The sequence below is a fragment of the Lithobates pipiens genome, unplaced genomic scaffold, assembly GCF_037356315.1.
Source record: "Lithobates pipiens isolate NorthernLeopardFrog02 unplaced genomic scaffold, aLitPip1_a1.2 Scaffold_13, whole genome shotgun sequence".
In the NCBI taxonomy this organism is placed as follows: domain Eukaryota; kingdom Metazoa; phylum Chordata; class Amphibia; order Anura; family Ranidae; genus Lithobates; species Lithobates pipiens.
This window is the reverse complement of record NW_027507718.1, coordinates 380,933,681-380,955,949: the sequence shown is the minus strand read 5'-3', so window position 1 is coordinate 380,955,949 and position 22,269 is coordinate 380,933,681. Positions and strand designations below refer to the sequence as shown.

The 22,269-nt window shown below is 43.3% G+C and overlaps 1 protein-coding gene across 13 annotated transcripts in view; it reads right to left on the bottom strand.

Moving 5' to 3' along the window:
- Nucleotides 1-22,269, bottom strand: part of TENM3 (teneurin transmembrane protein 3) — a 1,601,892-nt gene that overhangs the window by 947,900 nt on the left and 631,723 nt on the right. The gene's annotated exons all lie outside the window — the stretch shown is intronic.

The following is a 22,269-nucleotide window of genomic DNA, read 5'->3' as shown; positions in this document are numbered from 1 at the left end:
CAAATGGAGACTACAGGAAAAATGCAATCAGTCATGGGATTGTTCACCAATTACTACTTACTCAGGGATTTCAAATGACAATTTTGTGAATTGTCTCATTTGGGATCTGTAGCCGTACACAATTCATGATTCATAATCATATTGACCTTCATAAACAATAATCATGCAAATCTGTAGTACAGCATGAATATGTCTGCCATCAAATGACCCCCAACTAAATAAATGTGTTTCACAATAGTCAGATATGATGACAGACAGTTTCACATGCATAAGTCATGTCACTATATAGACAACCATTGTGGCAAATAGCCATCAACCTAGAATTTACAAGCAGTGTAACCTTGCCACAGAGAGGCCATGTAGGGGCTAATGAACTCATTATCACATACAGGGATTTTCCAACATGCAGTTGCTCAGTCTAATTGTGCTATAGAGAAGATCACTGATCATTCCTTTGCTGTTGGTCTCAGCTGTATTGGATTTTAACACAATTTGCAAATCTACTCCCACCTGTTGTGCTCAAGTAATCTCCTAATCTTAGCACAGAGGCCCCCAACAGCCATTTCAATCTTTGGCCAATTCCTACAAATAATCACACAACATCTTTCAATATTAGTATTAGTGCTATAGTACCAGCAAGAAAACAAGGTAGTGAAAGGAAAAAAAAAAAAATCACATTCACAATATAATGTAGAGTTGTGACAGATAATATGATACAGCAATCTAAAGGGGAGATTTAGAGTATACAATTAAAAAACAATGTTACCAATGATAGGAAACCTTACTGTATAATTTGCTGAAGGCTGTATTAAAATTGTCTGCAGGTACCCCTATAGCACAGAGTCAAGCATTCTATCAATAAACATGCAAAATGAAACATAAGAATCATAAGTCAGCTAGAAAACACAAGAGAATCGCACTCAGTTATACTTCATCTCTCAGGCAGCTTTTTGTGGGAGGGCTAGTAGGCAAAACATATTTGCTGTAGAAGGAAAACATATTTCCACGGTGCAAGATGGTCATATTTCAGCCCATTTTCAAGCAGACAGCTCCCTAGATTCCCGCTTCCCGTACAATGTTCAGAGGGCCATTAAAGTTGTGCTGTCTCCCCTTGAACTCTTATTTTTCATATAAAAGTCCAACCAGTTCCGTATAAGCAATGCATTCCAACATAAAAATGATGTCGTTGCATATTTCTTCAATATACACTCTGGAATACATGCTTTAGACTGGTAAGTTCAAAACTTATGTACCAATACGAATGGACAGTATTTCATCAAGAAACACAGTCTGTGATCTCTGACCAGGTAAGACATAAATTGATCTCTAAGGACTCAGAAAAAATAAAAAAAAATAAAGGAAGACTTTTTTTATTTTATGTTATCGTTAAGGATGAATTACTGTGAATGTGTTTTGTTGGAAGAATGGTCGATGGGGTTTCTTGTTCGACTCAACAGTATAGCACAGACAATTCCTAAGGAGATCTCAACAATTAATACATTATTGAGTTCTTCTGAATAAGAATGGCAGAACTGGGTGGTACAAATGCTTGGCGTGCCCTGTCAAATGCAAAAAAAAAAAAAAAGCATCTGCCTCACAAAACGAGAAAAAAGAGAAGGTATTGCAGCTATATAACAGCTGGCTGAGCAGAACCTAAAGCTCACTTGGGATTTGGTGAGACTCTTCTCAAAGAATAAAAATTCATAAAATGTAGTAATTTCTGGCAGCAAAGCAGAAATTATCGTTCCTTGATCTGGAGAGATGACACAATAAATCTGACTGGTTGCTATCGATTTTTGCAATTGTTTTCACCATAGAGATGAGCAAAGGTTTCAGCCATTTGCTGTAAGACAAGGATCAGGACAAGAATCAGACACACTATATAAAAAATGGCATACACCAATGCACTTGAATATACATATACGTGTGCCTGTATGCTTATGCGTATATTAAATCATTATAATTCAGTTCTGGCTAGATTTTGGCACCTCAAATGCACAGCAGCTTCTTTACCTGAGCTACCAGCCCTAAGTACAATGACTACTATATGGTCATTATAAGAGGGTCAAACTAAGTTCTTCATTGGTGCCATATTAGAGCCTTGTACACACGATCAGATTTACGAAAGTACCCCTACCATTTCACAAAGAAAGTGTAAAAAAATAGTTAAATAAGACAAACACACTTTTGAAAAAGTCCTTTATTAAAAATAAAAAATAAAATAAAAAAAGATTCCAGCGGTGGTAATCCACTCTTGCTATCCAGTGACGGATGATCATCTCTCCGGGGTCCAGCGATGGCTGATCTGATCCAGCGATGGGTGATCTCTCAGTCCAGCTCAGCGCAGCGCAGTCCATCCATCCTTCCTCTGTCTCCACTGACGGAGACACTGCGGGATCCCGGCAGCCTGACATTTCTTATATGAGGAGGGCGGGGCCACCCGTCACCTGACCCCCGCCCCCCTCTGATGCTAGTGGGGAAGCCTGGCTTCCCCAATGACGTGTGGGTGACACCGGCCCCCTTGATGTAACGGAAACCTGTGTTCTCATATAAGAAACGTCAGGCTGCCGGGATCCCGCAGTGTCTCCGTCAGTGGAGACAGAGGAAAGATGGATGGACTGCGCTACGCTGGACTGAGAGATCACCCGTTGCTGGATCAGATCAGCCATCGCTGGACCCTGGAGAGATGATCATCCATCGCTGGATAGCAAGAGTGGATTACCACCACTGGAATCTTTTTTTATTTATTTTTTATTTTTAATAAAGGACTTTTTCAAAAGCGTGTTTGTCTTATTTAACTATTTTTTACACTTTCTTTGTGAAATGGTAGCCCCTTACCATTTCAAACAGGGGGGCCGGGTTATGGGAGTCCACTTGTTAAAGGGGGCTTCCAGATTCTGATAAGCCCCCCGCCTGCAGACCCCCACAACTACCGGCCAGGGTTGTGGGGATGAGGCCCTTGTCCTCATCAACATGGGGACATGGTGCTTTGGGGGGACATAGCCTGGTACAGTTCAGGAGGGAGGGGCGCTCTCTCATCCCCCCTTCTTTTCCTGCGGCCTGCCAGGTTGCGTGCTCGGATAAAGGGTCTGGTATGGATTTTTAGGGGGAACCCCACGTCAATTTTTTTTTTATTTGACGTGGGGTTCCCCTTAGCCTCCCGGGCGGTACGATTATTTCACATTTTAGGTGCTGAAAGTGGTACAATTATTTTGCATGAAAATTTGGCGTTTTATATTGTAGTCCTGTAATTCTTAGGAATAACTCACTTAAATCTGTCCAAACCAGAGTCTAGCAGACATCCCGGGTATAATAAAGTTTGAAAAATGAAATCATAAATTATAATATAATAAATAACTATAAATAATTATACCAAATAATAATATAACAGTAATACAAATTATTCAATAATGTAATCAAATCAAAAACACTGAAATTTGCTCAGTTGCAGAATTGTCACTGTCATTACTTTTCAGTATTTGATGATGGATCTCCCCACAAATTGATATCGCTCAATTCTGCCAGTGATTCTAATTTATTATCGCTGTTTTCTAGCCGGCCTAAAATCATTTTTGATGTAAAGGGACAGTTTTGGTTGCTATGGACAATCTCCAGTTTCCAGGCATAAAGAACAGTATTTATAATATAAAACTGCATGCAGGGCACTGGGCAGACCACTAGGGACAAAGGGGATGTGAAATAATTACATACAGCAATGTAATCTGTAAGATTACAATATATTGTATGTAATGTGTGTGTTTCACTTTTTGAATTTGGCGCCGTTCTCTGTCCCCGTGCTCTGCAGTGCTTGCAGGGAACGGAGATCGGCTCTGTGATAGATCGAGCGGAGCACAGCTCACTCGTACAGCGGGGGTGACATCGCTGGATCCAGGGGAGAAGGTAAGTAAACTCTCCCTGCATTCAGCGATGTGGTCCTGAGTCTGGCTCCGGGTTACCGCTTTTGGTATAAAATCTCCACCCCGAGCCAGACTCAGGAATACTGCCAGGGGGGTTAATATCCATACCAGGCCTGAAGGGTCTGGTATGGATATTTAGGAGGAACCCCACGTTATTTTTTTTTTTACATTTACATAGGGTTCCTCTTAATATCCATACCAGACCTGAAGGGCCTGGTAATTGAATTTGGGGGAACCCCATGCTTTTTTTTTTTTTTTTTTTTTTTAATCAAAGGCTTTCAATGAGTGTTCTCTGTATTACGGGAGCCGACAATTCATTATAGCCGCAAGTGATTTTAAATGACTTTTTTTCCTGCAGAAATGACACTTTGGCAGGGAAGTTCTAAGCACGGGAAACATGCGCCCCTTTACAGGCATACTATACACAACCCCCAGGTATGAAATTTAAAGAAATATTACACTTTTATTGTTTCAATTTAATAATTATTAAAATCACTGCTCCCGAAAAAACGGCCGTTTTTAAAACTTTTTTTTGCATTGATACATGTCCCCTGGGGCAGGACCCAGGTCCCCAAACACTTTTTAGGACAGTAACTTGCATATTAGCCATTAATATTAGCACTTTAGATTTTGAACATTCGAGTCCCATAGACTTTAATAGGGTCCTAAAGTTCACACAAAGTTTAGGTCTGTTCGCAGGTTCTGGTGCGAACCGAACCAGGGGGTGTTCGCCTCATTCTTTACCACTTAACAACCGCCCTATAGCCGAATGACGGCTACAGGGCGGTTCTTAACTCTGGGAGGCCGTCATATGACGTCCTCCCAGAATTCCGCTCTCGCGCACCCCCTGGGGCGCGCACTCGAGAGCATCCGTGACCACGGATCACGGTACCACGTGATCGCTCCGTCAAATGACGGAGTGATCACTTGTAAACAAACCGGCGTCATGTTATGACGCCGGTTCCTCCCTCCCCCTCTCTGTACCGATCGGAACAGCAGAGGGGGAAGAGATCGGTGTCAGCAGCGATGTGGGCTGCATCTGCAGTGCCCACATCGCTGCTCACCGAAAATTAACCCCTCCATTCCCTGCCAATACTCTGCAATACCCTGCCATTACTCTGCATTACTCTGCAATACCCTGCAACACTCTGCAACACTCTGCAATACCCTGCAACACTCTGCAATACCCTGCAACACTCTGCAATACTCTGCATTACTCTGCATTACTCTGCATTACTCTGCATTACTCTGCATTACTCTGCAATACTCTGCAATACTCTGCAATACTCTGCATTACTCTGCATTACTCTGTATTACCCTGCATTACTCTGAAACACTCTGCATTACTCTGCAACACTCTGCAATACTCTGCAATACCCTGCATTACTCTGCAATACCCTGCAATACTCTGCAATACCCTGCAGCGCTCTGCAATACCCTGCAACGCTCTGCAACACCCGCCAATACCCTGCAACACTCTGCAATGCTCTGCAACACTCTGCAATGCTCTGCAACACCCACCAATACCCTGCAACACTCTGCAATGCTCTGCAACACCCGCCAATACCGTGCAACACTCTGCAATGCTCTGCAACACCCTCCAATATCCTGCAATGCTCTGCAACGCAATACTCTGCAACGCCATACTCTGAGATACCCAGCCATACTCTGAGATACCCAGCCATACCCAGCCATAGTCGGTGATACCCTGCAATACCCAGCCAGAGACACCCCCCCTCCCGCCGCCCTCCGGTGCTTCTACCGACTCGCCAATACGATCAAATCCAGAATCTTTTTTTTTTTTTTTCAGGCTTCCCAGCTTAGAGGTGAGATGCGGGGTCTTATTGACCCCATATCTCACTGTAAAGAGGACCTGTCATGCCATATTCCTATTACAAGGGATGTTTACATTCCTTGTAATAGGAATAAAAGTGATCAAAAAATTTATTTTTGGGGAAAAAAATGTCAAACTAAAATAAATAAAGTAAAATGAACAATACATTTTTTTTTTTTTTAAAGCGCCCCTGTCCCCATGTGCTCGCATGCAGAAGCGAACGCATACGTAAGTCCCGCCCACATATGAAAACGGTGTTCAAACCACACATGTGAGGTATCGCTGCAAACGTTAGAGCGAGAGCAATAATTCTAGCCCTAGACCTCCTTTGTAACTCAAAACATAACCAGTAAAAAAAAATTAAATCGTTGCCTATGGGAATTTTTAAGTAGCGACGTTTGGCGCCATTCCACGAGCCTGTGAAATTTTGAAGAGTGACATGTTAGGTATCAATTTACTCGGTGTAACTTCATCTTTCACACTATGCAAAAATTGGGCTAACTTTACTCTGTGTTTTTTTTTTTTTTAAGCACAAAACTGTTTTTTTTCCAAAAAAAAGCATTCGAAAAATTGCTGCGCAAATACCGTGCGAGATAAAAAGTTGCAACGACCACCATTGTATTCTCCAGGGTGTTTGCTAAAAAAACATATATAATGTTTTGGGATTCTATTTAATTTTCTAGCAAATAAATGATGATTTTTACATGTAGGAGAGAAATGTCAGAATTGTCCTGGGCGCTCCAGAACGCCTGATGGCGCTCCATGCATGTTGGGCCTCTGTATCTGGCCACACTGTGTAAAAGTCTCACACATGTGGTATCGCCGTACTCGGGAGTAATAGCAGAATGTGTTTTGGGGTGTAATTTGTGGTATGCATATGCTGTGTGAGAAATAAACTGATAATATGACAATTTTGTGAAAAAAAAAAAAAGTAAAAAAAATCTTGATTTTGCAAAGAATTGTGGGAAAAAATGACAACTTCAAAAAACTCATCATGCCTCTTACTAAATACCTTGGAATGTCTTCTTTCCAAAAAGGGGTCATTTGGGGGGTATTTGTACTTTTCTGGCATGTTAGGGTCTCAAGAATTCAAATAGGCCGTCAGTACTTCAGGTGTGATCAATTTTCAGATATTGGCACCATAGCTTGTGGACTCTATAACTTTCACAAATACCAAATAATATCCACCAATTTGTACTTATTTTTACCAAAGATATGTAGTAGTATAAATTTTGGCCAAAATTGCTGAAGAAAAAATTACTAATCTGTTAAATTTTATAACAGAAACAAAGAAAAATTCATTTTTTTACAGAATTTTCTGTATTTTTTCTTTTATAGCACAAAAAATAAAAAACCCAGCGGTGATTAAATACCACCAAAAGAAAGCTCTACTTGTGTGAAAAAAAAGGACAAAAATCTCATATAGGTCCAGTGTTGCATGACTGAGTAATTGTCATTCAAAATGTGAGAACACCGAAAGCTAAAAATTGGTCTGGTTATTAAGGGTGTTTAAGTGCCCAGTGGTCAAGTGGTTAATCCCTATTACCAGGGGCTTTTGCCACCAGGGACATGCACATTCAGACAGATCAAATGCACTGAAAAATGTGACAATCCAAAAGTGAATCATAGCATTATCAATGGATTTGCTTGTACCTGGTAAATGATTTTTGCAAGATGCATTAAAGTAACTCAGTTGGCTAGGTAAGCACTGAATGAATTGCTGGTACAGTATTGTAGGCTAGGTAATAAAGCACAATTATATTTCCTTTGTCACAGTTAATGATTTTTATAATTCATTACACAATACGCCATTTACAGGAGACTTTAGTGTGGTAATGATTATATTATTAGTGTAGACTGCTTCTCCTGTCCTATCAAGGTTTTTTTTTCATGCTAAGACACGCATGAAAGCAACATTGGTCAATATGGTATAGTATGAATTATGATTCTGCTTTGCATTTAAATATGTAGCTTTGCTTAAATCACCAATATTCATTCTAATTTCCAAGTGAACTAATGTATTACTCGTATACTGTAGGTGGGGAGGGATTTATACATCTTAGGGTTGATTTACTAAAGGCAAATAGGCTGTTCACTTTGCAAGGTAGTTTTCACTTTGCAAGGGAAATGTCCCTTAGTTTAGTGAGTGAGTTGCAGCTCTGCTGACTTCTATCAACGAATCATGTTCCAGCAAAAATACTATTTTGTTCTTAGCTTCAATGCAAATGATTGTGTATTCTTTGCAAAGTGTTTTTTTTTTTTTATCACATTCAATAAGACAAGGTAAATTTCTATTTGCAATGTAAAAAATCTCTTTGAAAAAAAAAAAAAAGCTTTTTTATCTATAATAAGTCAACATCTTTGTGTTCACAACTGGAGAGCTTGTTTCATTACACACAAGATTTGGGGTGTTGAGGAATAATATGTTAAACTGGCATTTTTGAATTGCAATTAAGACAAATTCTGGATGAGATATAAACTGCATTACAAACTGACTACAGCTATCAAGGGCCTAAGGGACCTCATATATTCTTGTTGTACGAACACTGACTCTGAGAAGTACCATACCACTTATTGAAAGAAAAGTCTGAATTAACTGGGCCTAATTTACTGAAGTGTGAAGTTTAACAAATTAATCTTAGATTACATTTACTTAAAATGTATCTCCAACCAAAACATTTTATTTGTTGTAGATAGAATGGGATAGAGACACAACTAATCTTGTTTTTTACTTTCTCTATGGCCTCATTGCAAAGATTTCCCCTTAGGCCCCATTACAACAGTATTTATGTGCCAGTTGCAGCAAGACTCCAGTGAATGACTGCAGCTGGATTGATAGGTGGATGCTGGTAGTTGCTGTCTCTAAATCTTTACAAAGCAATGACAGGCTGACAGCAGCCACAACTGTCCACCAATGTTTGGAAGTAAACGCACATGGAGCAATAACTTGTAGTAAGGATAGATGATCACCCTTGGATATACAGCTTGTATCCAGGGGTGATCACCAGTTCCCTCCATATGGGAATACACCTGAACTCCAGCAAACAACTGTGCCTGTGTCAGCCTGTTATTTCTTTGTACGGGTTGAGCAGTTGCAATTATCCACATCCATGTGTGAATGTAGCTTTGGGAATCCACTGAATTCTTTCCACGGGTGACACTAAAATGCTTTGTGAATGAGGCCATATTACTGGGCTGATGACAACATTGTCATCAGGATAGGAAGTAAAATATCCAACAGGGATACAATCAACAATTGGACAGTGTAAGCTTACTGAAAAATTGCAAGGCAATAGTTCCAGCTTTCAAGGAGCTGGTCTTAAACCAATGGGTGATTCCTAATGTTCACTGATGACATAGTTGAGATAATGTTTATACTGCACATGTTCCTCAATGCAGGGGCATATCTGCCACGCGGCAGAGGGACTGCTGTGTGTGGAACTGGAACACATGGCTCCCAACCCACACCATCGCCTCTTCAAATGCCAGTCAATGAGCAGTGAGTTGGAGAGATTCCAACTCCGCCAGAGCCACTCTGGGGAGAGGAGAGAAGAGTGTGGGCTCTGACCTCCCTCCACTCTTCTCAGAGGCTGTGCCTGGACCTCAGTTCCTGCTTTCAGTGATTGGGGCAGGAGATTGTGCCAACTACCAGGTCCTAGGGGGAGAGGTGAGTGAGCCATTGACACCATGAAGAGCGTGGGGGTTGTGAAGAGGTGAGAGCTGTGAAGAGTAGGGGGGTTGTAAAGTAGAGTAGGGGGGGCGCATGGGGGTTGTGAAGAGGTGAGAGCTGTGGTGAAGAGTGGGGGCAGGGGGAACTACAAATCATCCTTATGTAAAATAAAAGCTCAACTTCAAGCACATATAAAAGGCAAAAATGATTTCAGTGCTGCATTTGTTAATATATTATCACTATTTATTTTAATGCAAACAGTATGAGTACTTGAATTTAAATTGCTATCTGCTCTTTTATAGTCCTTATACAGCAGCGCTCAAACTGGGAGAGAGAGAAGGAGCACAAGGAGCCAATCAGGCATGCTGCAGTACAAGGAGCATGCAGATTGGAGGAGATTGTAGAATTGCATTGAAATTAGTTCACCAGTGGTCTGCTTCTCCTTTTGTTGTCCAATCACAGGCTGAGTGATGGAGAGAAGGCCAAGACATGCAAGGTTTACTGAACTGCAGCACAGAGAAAAATCAGGTCTTGTGCTCTGCCAGACAGGCCTGTAAGGACTGCATAGACAGAAATACAATTACTTTGGTAAAACAGCCTCTGTATATACTGTATTATGTTTCTATCTAGTTGCTTGACTGTAGTTACATTTTAAGCAGTTGTAGTAGGCAACCAAATGATTAAACCGTCACTTTTCTATGTTTCTATTTCCTTCACTAACCAATGCTGTTAGTGCTATTCCAGATAGCAAGCAATTGAGCTGCATGTTTGAAAATTACATGCTAAGCTATTACTAGACTTGCTACGCTTCACAAGTTTGTTGCACAATTGCAGCAAGTCTGCATTGCATGACACCAGATCACCTTTCTTTGCAAACTTTCTGCATGTCTGCTGCAAATTTGGGTTGAGTTATGTTGTGCAATAGTCATCCAACCACAGGGGTCACTGTGACTTGGAGAGAACTTGCAGTATACTAGCCACTGCAACTTTGCTCTTGCTAGAGACTTTCCATACAAATATACTACAAATTGGAAAAGTGTCAACTAGAACTTGCTTGCTTCAAATGCTCTGCAAGTGTTCAACTTTCCGGTGAAAATGTGCAACAAGTTAACAAGACTTACAATTCAACACTTGTTATTCTTGCTATCTGGGATGTGAACTGTATGTAGCCTGAGCTTCAAACAGTATACAGTGTTGCATTCTGGTAAGTGGGGTGAGGACTTTCTGTCCACTACCAGAAAAAAATCTAGTCGGGCTGGGCCCTGCTCAGCCACTCAGAGGAAGCTTTGTATACATTTATAAAATACAAAGCTTCCTGTGAAAAGCTGAACAGTGCTAAGCACGCTCCATCGTGTTCTGGCAGCGGGACAGGTAGTTCCTATCTTGCTTCTGGAATACATCACTGACAGTGGCTGCATGTGTTAGAGAAGGAAATCATTTATTTGGACCAGCTTGATGAAAACATACTAGTTAAGGTTCACTAAAGCATGGAGTTAGGCTTTAAATGAATTCCCTAGGAATTAAATCTGATGCTCTGGTTGCGAATGTTAAATTGGTGCACTACATATTTAGAAATACTGGTGCAAGAATTGAAAAAGCTGCCTCTCTGCTCTTAATCAGTACAATTTAAACCCCTGGCAAAAGAATAAAGAAAAAAAAATATCCAAGTGTTGTAAAACTAGAGTATTTATGTCACTTATCTGAGATTTATTCTGTGTGTTCCTAAGTTATTTGAAGTTTTACCACTCTCTACAAACAACTCTTATGTGCCTTGAAAAAGAGATAAAGTATGTTCATAAATACAGGGTATGTGCAATAAAATAAAAAACTGGAAATGGCAGAAAAAATATAGCCCGGGCTTTCCTTCCTCAATTTTTCTCCCTCTACATATATCTCAAAAGAAGAACATATGAGAATGTGAAGGCTTAGGAAAATGTATTGCACCGTTGTGCATTGTATCTGCATTCCAAATTATTTTACAATATCTTCATTTCTATTGAAAGAAAATTGTTCCTGTACAATGAAAAATACATAAGCTACCTATGACGTCCTCTTATCAGTATTCAAACATGTATGATTGCATATGCATACAAAAAAAAACACTATGCTGCACTCTGCTCTGCTATAATGTCTGTGTAGGACGATTCAAGGTGTGAGAGTGTACACAGCGGACAAGAGCACTATCAGGCAAGAGGAGTTTACGAGTTTCACGGCTGCATTTATCAGAAGTTGTCTAATAATCAAGGCCATTAGAAAATTGCAGCTTAGTCAATTTTCAGCATCTGGCAAGCCTACTGTATAAATGTATATTTGGGATTTGGCCAAAACGATCTACTCCAGCAAACAAATAGATCCTGCTGAAAAACCTTGCACATCTCCCAGGCAGCTATCCCAGAGGCCAATAGGGGATAGCTTGTAGATATAGGGGAATACGGGTAGATTAAAACTCTGCCCATTAGAGACAAACGTTAGGGCAGCCAGCTACCACTGCGAACTTAGATTATATGGAGAGTTGCTCATCACTGTGTTATTATCAGTTGATTTATATACAGTAGTGCAAACATCTTTTGCAGCATTGTACACAGTGAAGACACACAGAAACTATAACTGTAACATAATATACTCAAATGTAAAAAAAATATAAAAATGAAAAAAACTAGGAATGAAAAGCTGTCTGAAAAAAAACCTGCAACATAAAAAATAACAAATCAAATCAAATATGTTTGTAGCCATCCATGGATTAAGGATTCAAATAACTGGTCAGCTCAGAAGATCTGATTCTTATTTAGATTCCTTAAATAATAATTTACTGGAAAGCTAAAACCTGAATTGTTGCTAACACTGTTTTACTTTTGCTGTAGCTTTCATGGCTCTGTACCAGTGGCTACTATTTTGTAAAAAAAAAAAAAGGCTAGAGATAAATGGAATTGGTTCTCATACACAAGATAATTTGGGGCAGAACTATATTACTATATAATTCATTCATTTTATATAGTTTACCAACAGGGTGGCTGAAATCTCATTAGTAGCTTTGCAACAAGGGATGATAGGTTCATCGTAACCGCCAGCTACTACTTACTCTCCATTTCTCCAACTGTTTTTAACCCTCCCATGTGCACCTAGTACCTACTTAAGCTGCCCTTACACAGGTATGGAGATCCATTGGTACTCCTACACCAACTTAATAGTTTTCAGCAATTTACTGTGGACCTGTGCTGACGGGTGAAGGATACTACAGAACATAGTGGATGACAAAGCAGGTCTGCACAGGTCAAATATTTGACTGCATAAAGACAGCTGCTTATGACTGTCAAAACGGGTGAATATGTGTAGGTGCAAGTAACACAGATCTTCACATCCAAGTTAGAGGCAGATATTGCTATCCCCTTTCCGCTATACGTTGCAGTGAGACTCCATACCCCTGGCTGCCTTTTTTGGCCCCTTCATAAAATGTAGGTTGGTATGCAGAGCCTGCAGTGTGTCATTGAGTTCTCTCTACTTAATGCGTTATTGAAGGAGATGAGGAGATGCAGTCTTTGACTGGTCTGGACATGTGACCAGGAATTTATTACATTTTTCTTTTCACTTATTTACTTATTAAATTTACTAGTGCAGTACTAACTATATATATATATATATATATATATATATATATATATATATATATATATATATATATATATATATATATATATGTATATATATATATATATATATATATATATATATATATATATATATATATATATATATATTTATATATGCCTGTGTTTCAAGCAACAACACCAACAGAAAATGACTATATTATAAGATAAATCCCATGGACGTTACATTGGAATGAACTCGAGAAAAGCAGACTCAATTGTACTGGAAATATAAAAAGCAAGAGGCTGTTCCACATGGCGGGATACCATTACTTTTTAATAATCATATGGCTGGCTTGGATTTTCTAGAAGCAAAGTTATATCACCTAAGAGAATCAATTTTAAGTCTGTTCTGAGTTTTGTCTAATAACCAGAAGATCTAAGGATTTGCTAACATGGGCAATGATTTGAAAGCCTATCCCTGGATACTAATAAAAGAGCGCTGTTGTTTGGAAGTGAAGTTTAGAGAAAGACGTTTTTACTTCATTACACGTCTTAAATATATGCTTTTTCAGTGCTGTCATAATATGGATGAGTGTGCAATGAAAATATTTTTTTCTTCATAGAGAAGGGAGTATACGTTTAAGATAAGAAAAAAGAACCTGGGAATTCATTTGACAAAGCCATGCTGAAAATTGTTTAGGGAAAGAAGGCTACAATAGCAGCATTTTAATAAGACAGAAACCTAGTAATAAAATGTTCCAGTCCCACAAAGTACTATAAGCCCACAAAGGAACGTATATGCCATCTTGGTGAAAACCTATATAAATCTGAAGAGAGATGGCACACTGAATTGCTTATTTCAATGCTTGATCATCTCAGTGCTTGTTGCATGAAATAAGCATGAACAAAGCAACATGAACCGGCTTTTACTGAGATGTGTAAATGAAGGTCAGGATTCATGGACAATATTAAAGTGAATCATTTTGTTTCTGTTACTTTTCCTTATTTGTAGTGATGGACGAACTTCCGACGGGACGTTTCGCGAACGCGAAATGCGAACGGACCCAAACGTTCGCGAAACCGAACGTTCGCCGCGGGCCCCATTGACTTCAATGGGAGGCGAACTTTGCAAACCTTCATGTCGAATTTGCGGCCACGTGGTAATTATTAGGGGGTAAAACGTAGTCCCACCATCTGGACAATGACATAATACATGTATGAGGTGAATTTGGGATCGATAACTACAAGCATTTTTATTTTATTTGGGAAATTGTTCTAACAATTCAGGACTATGGAGCTAATGAAGGCAATGGAGGAGAGGGAAGGTCAGGGACCAGGGTAGGCAAAGAAGAGGGTGCAGGAGATGATCACCAGCAGCGTGACATACCGGAATGACACATGCACCGTGATAGAGGCATCTGACAGCAGCACCGTAATACAGAGCACTGACAGCAGCACCGTGACATACAGCGCTGACAGCAGCACCGTGACATACAGCGCTGACAGCAGCACCGTGACATACAGCGCTGACAGCAGCACCGTGACATACAGCGCTGACAGCAGCACCGTGACATACAGCGCTGACAGCAGCACCGTGACATACAGCGCTGACAGCAGCACCGTGACATACAGCGCTGACAGCAGCACCGTGACATACAGCGCTGACAGCAGCACCGTGACATACAGCGCTGACAGCAGCACCGTGACATACAGCGCTGACAGCAGCACCGTGACATACAGCGCTGACAGCAGCACCGTGACATACAGCGCTGACAGCAGCACCGTGACATACAGCACTGACAGCAGCACCGTAAGCAGCCCCAGGAGGAAGTCAGCACAGCACAGGGATGGTGTGATCCCCTCATAATAAGAACCCCCAGGAGGAAGTCAGCACAGCACAGGGATGGTGTGATCCCCTCATAATAAGAACCCCCAGGAGGAAGTCAGCACAGCACAGGGATAGTGTGATCCCTTCATAATAAGAACCCCCAGGAGGAAGTCAGCACAGCACAGGGATATCATAAGCAGCCCCAGTAGAAATATGACACCGCTCAACCTCTTCAAAGAGGAGGGTAGGGGCATATAGTACGGTGTGCTTTTTTGGGTCAAGGAAGTGAGCCAAATGAATTAAGAAGGTCTGTGTGCTTGATTAAAAAAATAGTTTATAGACATATACATGGTCTACTGGTCACATGTGTTGAATTCCTCCGAGATCCATGCCTCATTCATTTTTAGAAATGTGAGGTAGTTAACACTGTCGTGAGCTAGGCGAGTACGCTTATCGGTCACAATCCCCCCTGCTGCGCTGAACGTCCTTTCGGACAGGACACTGGATGAGGGGCAAGCCAACAGTTCGATTGCAAATTGGGCAAGCTCTGGCCAGAGGTCAAGCCTGCCCACCCAGTAGTCTAGGGGTTCATCACTCCTCAGAGCGTCCACATCGGCCGTTAACCCAATGTAGTCGGACACCTGACGGTCTAGGCGTTCCCTGATGCTGGATCCGGATGACACCTGTCGATGGGTCGGCTGAAAGAATGACCTCATATCCGAAGTCACCAACACATCTTCAAACCGGCCTCTTCTTGCAGGCGCTGTTGGATTGGTACCCGCAAATCCTTCTCTGGGAGTGGGAATTGCTCCTCTGCCAGCGCACGCAAAAGCAGAATGCAGCATTTCTCGAAGCAAGGCCTGGAAGTGCTGCATTCTGACAGCCCTCTGCGACGGCGGTAACATTTCCGCCATTTTGTGTTTGTACCGGGGGTCTAAGTACGTTGCCACCCAGTACTGGTCCTTGACCCTCATGCTTTTTATACGGGGGTCCCTATTAAAACACTGGAGCATGAAGGCCCCCATTTGCACTAAAGTGGAAGCGGTGTGGTGGCCTGGCTCCTGCTCATCATCCAGGATAATGTCGTCCTCTTCATTCTCCTCTCCCCATCCTCGCACAACAGGGATCCCAGAAAGGTTTAAAGCATGCTCTTCTTGCTCCTGCTCATCCGCCCCGGCACCATCCTCCTCTGACTCCTCATCAGACTCCTGTTGTTGACTTGTCTCAGATAGAGTAGCCCCCCCTGGGAATTCATCCAGCATTGCGACTTCCTCATCTTCCCGCTCCTGCTCCTCCACAGCCTGATCAATGACACGACGCAATGCACGCTCCAGAAAGAAGGCATAAGGTACCATGTCACTGATGGCGCCATGGCTGCGACTGACCAGTTTGGTGATCTCCTCAAATGGCCGCAGAAGTCTGCATGTGTCGCGCATGAGCAGCCACTGGCGCGGTGAAAAAAAACCCAGCTCCCCAGAACCGTTTCTTTCGCAGAGTTCATACAGGTAGACGTTAACTGCACGTTTCTGCTGGAGCAGCCTATCAAGCATATAGAAGGTTGAGTTCCATCGCGTCGGGCAATCGCAAATAAGACGTCTGACTGGCAGATGGTGTCGCCGCTGAATGTCAGCAAGGCGAGCCATGGCCGTGTAAGATCTTCTGAAATGGGCCGAGATTTTCCTTGCCTGCCGCAAGATGTCCTGGACCCCAGGGTATTTGACAAGGAATCGCTGCACGACCAAGTTTAAGACGTGTGCCATGCACGGCACGTGCGTGATTTTGCCCTGTTTCAATGCGCTAAGCAGATTGGCACCGTTGTCACACACCACTTTACCAACTGTCAAATTGAGCGGTGTTAGCCACTCATCTGCCTGTGAACGCAAAGCTGAAAGGAGTGCCGGGCCAGTGTGGCTCTTTGCTTCCAGGCACAACAGACGCAGCACGGCATGGCAACGTCTCACCTGGCATGTGGAATAGGTTCTGGGGAGCTTGGGCGGTGCAGTGGAAGAGACGCTAGCAGCGGAAAAGGAGGAGGCAGCTGAGGAGGAGAGGGAGGAGGATGGAGTAGGAGGAGGAGAAGAAGAGTCAGGCCTGCATGCAATCCGTGGCGGTAAAACCAAATCTACACGGGTGCCACGGGTTACATGCTTGACGGCCGTCAGAAGGTTCACCCAGTGGGCAGTAAAACTGATATACCTTCCCTGCCCGTGTTTGCTAGACCACGTGTCTGTGGTCAGATGTATCTTGGCACCGACACTGTGTGCCAGAGATACATTCACTTGCCGCTGAACATGGCCATATAGCTCTGGGATGCCCTTCTCTGAGAAATACTTCCTTCCTGGGACCTTCCATTGTGGTGTTCCAATGGCCACAAATTTGCGAAAGGCCTCCGAGTCCACCAGTTTATATGGCAGTAGTTGGCGGGCTATGAGTTCTGACAAGCCAGCCGCCAACCGTTGGGCAAGAGGGTTATCCGGCGTCATCATTTTTTTACGCTCAAACATTAGGCCCACGGAAGCCTGCCTTTTTGCAGAAAAATGTGAGCTTGGCGTGATGGAAGGTGGAGTGGAGGACAATTGTGAGGAGAGAGGAGAAGGAGAAGTAGAAGACGAGGCTGGACGGTGAGAGCCTGCAGTGTGGCTTTGTGTGTTCCGTTGCTCCCACTGGGCTCGGTGATGGCTGCTCATGTGCCTTCTTAAGGCGGTCGTCCCTAGGTGAGTATTGGGCTTACCGCGACTAACGCGTTGACTGCAAAGATTGCAGATGGCAACGCTATTGTCAGCAGCGGACACGTTAAAAAAAGCCCACACTGCGGAGCCATGTGCCGGTGTCCTGGGAGCGCCAGATGTGACCGTACATGGTCGATGACTCGCTCCTGATACATTTGCAGTCTGCTTTGTCCCTGCTGTGCAATGTAAGTCATTGCTGCTTCTCCTCCCTATCTGCTGGTCCATATCTCCCTCTGAACTCCCCTCCTCTTCCTCTCTTGTGGGCACCCACGTGACATCACTAGACACGTCATCATCAACGTCACCTTCCCCACCGCTATAAGTAGAGATCTCGGAGTAGGCAGCAACACCGGGGACCAACCTCCTCCTTGGGCTGATCTGGGTACTGGCGTCAGACTGCTGAGTAGCGCTTGTTGCTACCTCCTCTTCCTGATCCAATACCAAGAGTGGCTGCGCATCAGAAATGTCCTCTTGATATGGATCGGAAAATAATTCCAGTGACTCAAGCGGAAGGTATGTGGTGGTGGTGGTGGTGGTCGTGTTGTTGGTGGTAGTGTCTTTGGGGGTGCACATAGCAGAGAGTGAAGAAGAGGGTGCAGATCGAGAGGATGAGGAGGGTGCAGAAGAGTAAGGCTGAGCGAGCCACTCAACCAAGTCTGGTGCATCCTTTAAAGTAATTGAACGCACCTTCTGCAACTTCCCACTTTGGCTCAAGCCTGTTGCTCCTGCCCTACCCCTACCACCCCTGCGGAAGGGCCTGCCTCTTCCTCTGCCTGTCATTTTTTAAATGACCCTGTGACAAAACTCTTAGTCCCTATACCGATGAAGGACTGCTGCAGTATAGGGCAGCGGTCAGCAGTGGTGCACGTCAACCCTATCTATTGTGGACCGATAGCGGTCCTTACAGAACAGCAGACTGTACCGCACTCAAGCCTATGTACCGTAGCACCCTATACCAAGTTACCAGTCCTTATAAGAACTTTTGTGGACCAAGCAGGTTGTGTGTTAGTGATTAGCAGACTGTACGTCAGTCCCTATACCGCTGAAGGACTGCTGCAGTATAGGTGAGCGGTCAGCAGTGGTGCACGTCAACCCTATCTATTGTGGACCGATAGCGGTCCTTACAGAACAGCAGACTGTACCGCACTCAAGCCTATGTACCGTAGCACCCTATACCAAGTTACCAGTCCTTATAAGAACTTTTGTGGACCAAGCAGGTTGTGTATTAGTGTTTAGCAGACTGTACGTCAGTCCCTATACCGCTGAAGGACTGCTGCAGTATAGGGCAGCGGTCAGCAGTGGTGCACGTCAACCCTATCTATTGTGGACCGATAGCGGTCCTTACAGAACAGCAGACTGTACCGCAGTCAAGCCTATGTACCGTAGCACCCTATACCAAGTTACCAGTCCTTATAAGAACTTTTGTGGACCAAGCAGGTTGTGTGTTAGTGATTAGCAGACTGTACGTCAGTCCCTATACCGCTGAAGGACTGCTGCAGTATAGGTGAGCGGTCAGCAGTGGTGCACGTCAACCCTATCTATTGTGGACCGATAGCGGTCCTTACAGAACAGCAGACTGTACCGCACTCAAGCCTATGTACCGTAGCACCCTATACCAAGTTACCAGTCCTTATAAGAACTTTTGTGGACCAAGCAGGTTGTGTATTAGTGTTTAGCAGACTGTACGTCAGTCCCTATACCGCTGAAGGACTGCTGCAGTATAGGGCAGCGGTCAGCAGTGGTGCACGTCAACCCTATCTATTGTGGACCGATAGCGGTCCTTACAGAACAGCAGACTGTACCGCACTCAAGCCTATGTACCGTAGCACCCTATACCAAGTTACCAGTCCTTATAAGAACTTTTGTGGAACAAGCAGGTTGTGTGTTAGTGATTAGCAGACTGTACGTCAGTCCCTATACCGCTGAAGGACTGCTGCAGTATAGGTGAGCGGTCAGCAGTGGTGCACGTCAACCCTATCTATTGTGGACCTATAGCGGTCCTTACAGAACAGCAGACTGTACCGCACTCAAGCCTATGTACCGTAGCACCCTATACCAAGTTACCAGTCCTTATAAGAACTTTTGTGGACCAAGCAGGTTGTGTATTAGTGTTTAGCAGACTGTACGTCAGTCCCTATACCGCTGAAGGACTGCTGCAGTATAGGTGAGCGGTCAGCAGTGGTGCACGTCAACCCTATCTATTGTGGACCGATAGCGGTCCTTACAGAACAGCAGACTGTACCGCACTCAAGCCTATGTACCGTAGCACCCTATACCAAGTTACCAGTCCTTATAAGAACTTTTGTGGACCAAGCAGGTTGTGTATTAGTGTTTAGCAGACTGTACGTCAGTCCCTATACCGCTGAAGGACTGCTGCAGTATAGGGCAGCGGTCAGCAGTGGTGCACGTCAACCCTATCTATTGTGGACCGATAGCGGTCCTTACAGAACAGCAGACTGTACCGCACTCAAGCCTATGTACCGTAGCACCCTATACCAAGTTACCAGTCCTTATAAGAACTTTTGTGGAACAAGCAGGTTGTGTGTTAGTGATTAGCAGACTGTACGTCAGTCCCTATACCGCTGAAGGACTGCTGCAGTATAGGTGAGCGGTCAGCAGTGGTGCACGTCAACCCTATCTATTGTGGACCTATAGCGGTCCTTACAGAACAGCAGACTGTACCGCACTCAAGCCTATGTACCGTAGCACCCTATACCAAGTTACCAGTCCTTATAAGAACTTTTGTGGACCAAGCAGGTTGTGTATTAGTGTTTAGCAGACTGTACGTCAGTCCCTATACCGCTGAAGGACTGCTGCAGTATAGGTGAGCGGTCAGCAGTGGTGCACGTCAACCCTATCTATTGTGGACCGATAGCGGTCCTTACAGAACAGCAGACTGTACCGCACTCAAGCCTATGTACCGTAGCACCCTATACCAAGTTACCAGTCCTTATAAGAACTTTTGTGGACCAAGCAGGTTGTGTATTAGTGTTTAGCAGACTGTACGTCAGTCCCTATACCGCTGAAGGACTGCTGCAGTATAGGGCAGCGGTCAGCAGTGGTGCACGTCAACCCTATCTATTGTGGACCGATAGCGGTCCTTACAGAACAGCAGACTGTACCGCACTCAAGCCTATGTACCGTAGCACCCTATACCAAGTTACCAGTCCTTATAAGAACTTTTGTGGACCAAGCAGGTTGTGTATTAGTGTTTAGCAGACTGTACGTCAGTCCCTATACCGCTGAAGGACTGCTGCAGTATAGGGCAGCGGTCAGCAGTGGTGCACGTCAACCCTATCTATTGTGGACCGATAGCGGTCCTTACAGAACAGCAGACTGTACCGCACTCAAGCCTATGTACCGTAGCACCCTATACCAAGTTACCAGTCCTTATAAGAACTTTTGTGGAACAAGTGAGTTGTGAATGTTTAGCAGACTGCAGCAGAAGGGCAGCAGTCAAGTATAATATCCTTTCTATATTTGGAAGAAAGAATATTATACATGTACAAGCCTATTACTGTACCACTGATACCAGTCCTGAAAAGAACCTTTGTGGAACTAATAATAACAGCAAGTCTTTAAAATTACCCTCACTGCCTGACAACACTGCTTCCTTCCTGTCCCTATACAAATTGGCAAAAAAAGAGAACGATTAGTGGTTACTGGAACAGCTCTTTTGTGGACCTTGATAGTAACAGCTAATGATGATGATGATGATGATGATGATGAAAGACTAATCTGGCTGTCCCTGTAGCATACACCGTCCTTTCCCTTTCTCTAAACTAACAAAAGACACTCAGGCTGCTGCAAGAATCAGCAGCACAGCAAACCTATCAACACCTAACACCTATACCAGTCCTGAAAAGAACTTTTGTGTACCAAATAGCTAGTGGTTTATCTCTCCCTACTCCACACAGGAACCTGTCCCTATCGTAACAGAAGAAAGAATGTAAAATGGCCACCGGATCGGGTGTATTTATAGGTTAGGGGGAATGTACAAGTGTCCATGTGCTGTCATGTCTCAATTGGCTGTCCTGTATCACATGATAAACGTGTCACCAAAGGTTAAAGTTCTTGTATACATTAAACACGTAAGTCCGCCGCGGCGAACGACGGAAAAAGGCGTTCGAACGTGCGGACCGCGAATGTCGGAAATTCGCCGCGAAACGACCGCCGGGCGAACCGTTCGGCCATCACTACTTATTTGTATATCATTTACTATACTTTAATTGAGCAGCTATATCTGGTCTATTTAGAGATAATTGAAACTCCATTGTTATTTACTGTAGTAAGTTCTTACTTTCTGTGAGCCGCAGCGTTTACTTAACCTCTATTAAACTTACTTACTTATGGTTTAGTGGTCTCCTTTTATACCAATGGATGAGACCTATTTCAGTGAAATAGGAGTGGAATTATTCCTAATTGTGCTATAATCCTATAAACAAGGTTAATATTGTTCCTATATGTTTATAGCACCCCTGAACGGATATTATTGAAGTAATGGTGGAATCCTCCAACTCTGTATCTAGGTGAATAGGCATCCTGGAATCAAAGCTGCTGCCAACAACAGTCAAATGTACATTATTCCCCTAGCCAAATAACAACAGTTTTTAACCCGACTGGGTCAAAGGATGGCATGTTTCAAACCAGCTGGGTCTTTTTCAAAGACCCAGTTGTGTCAAAAAATGTTGTTTTGGCTGGGGG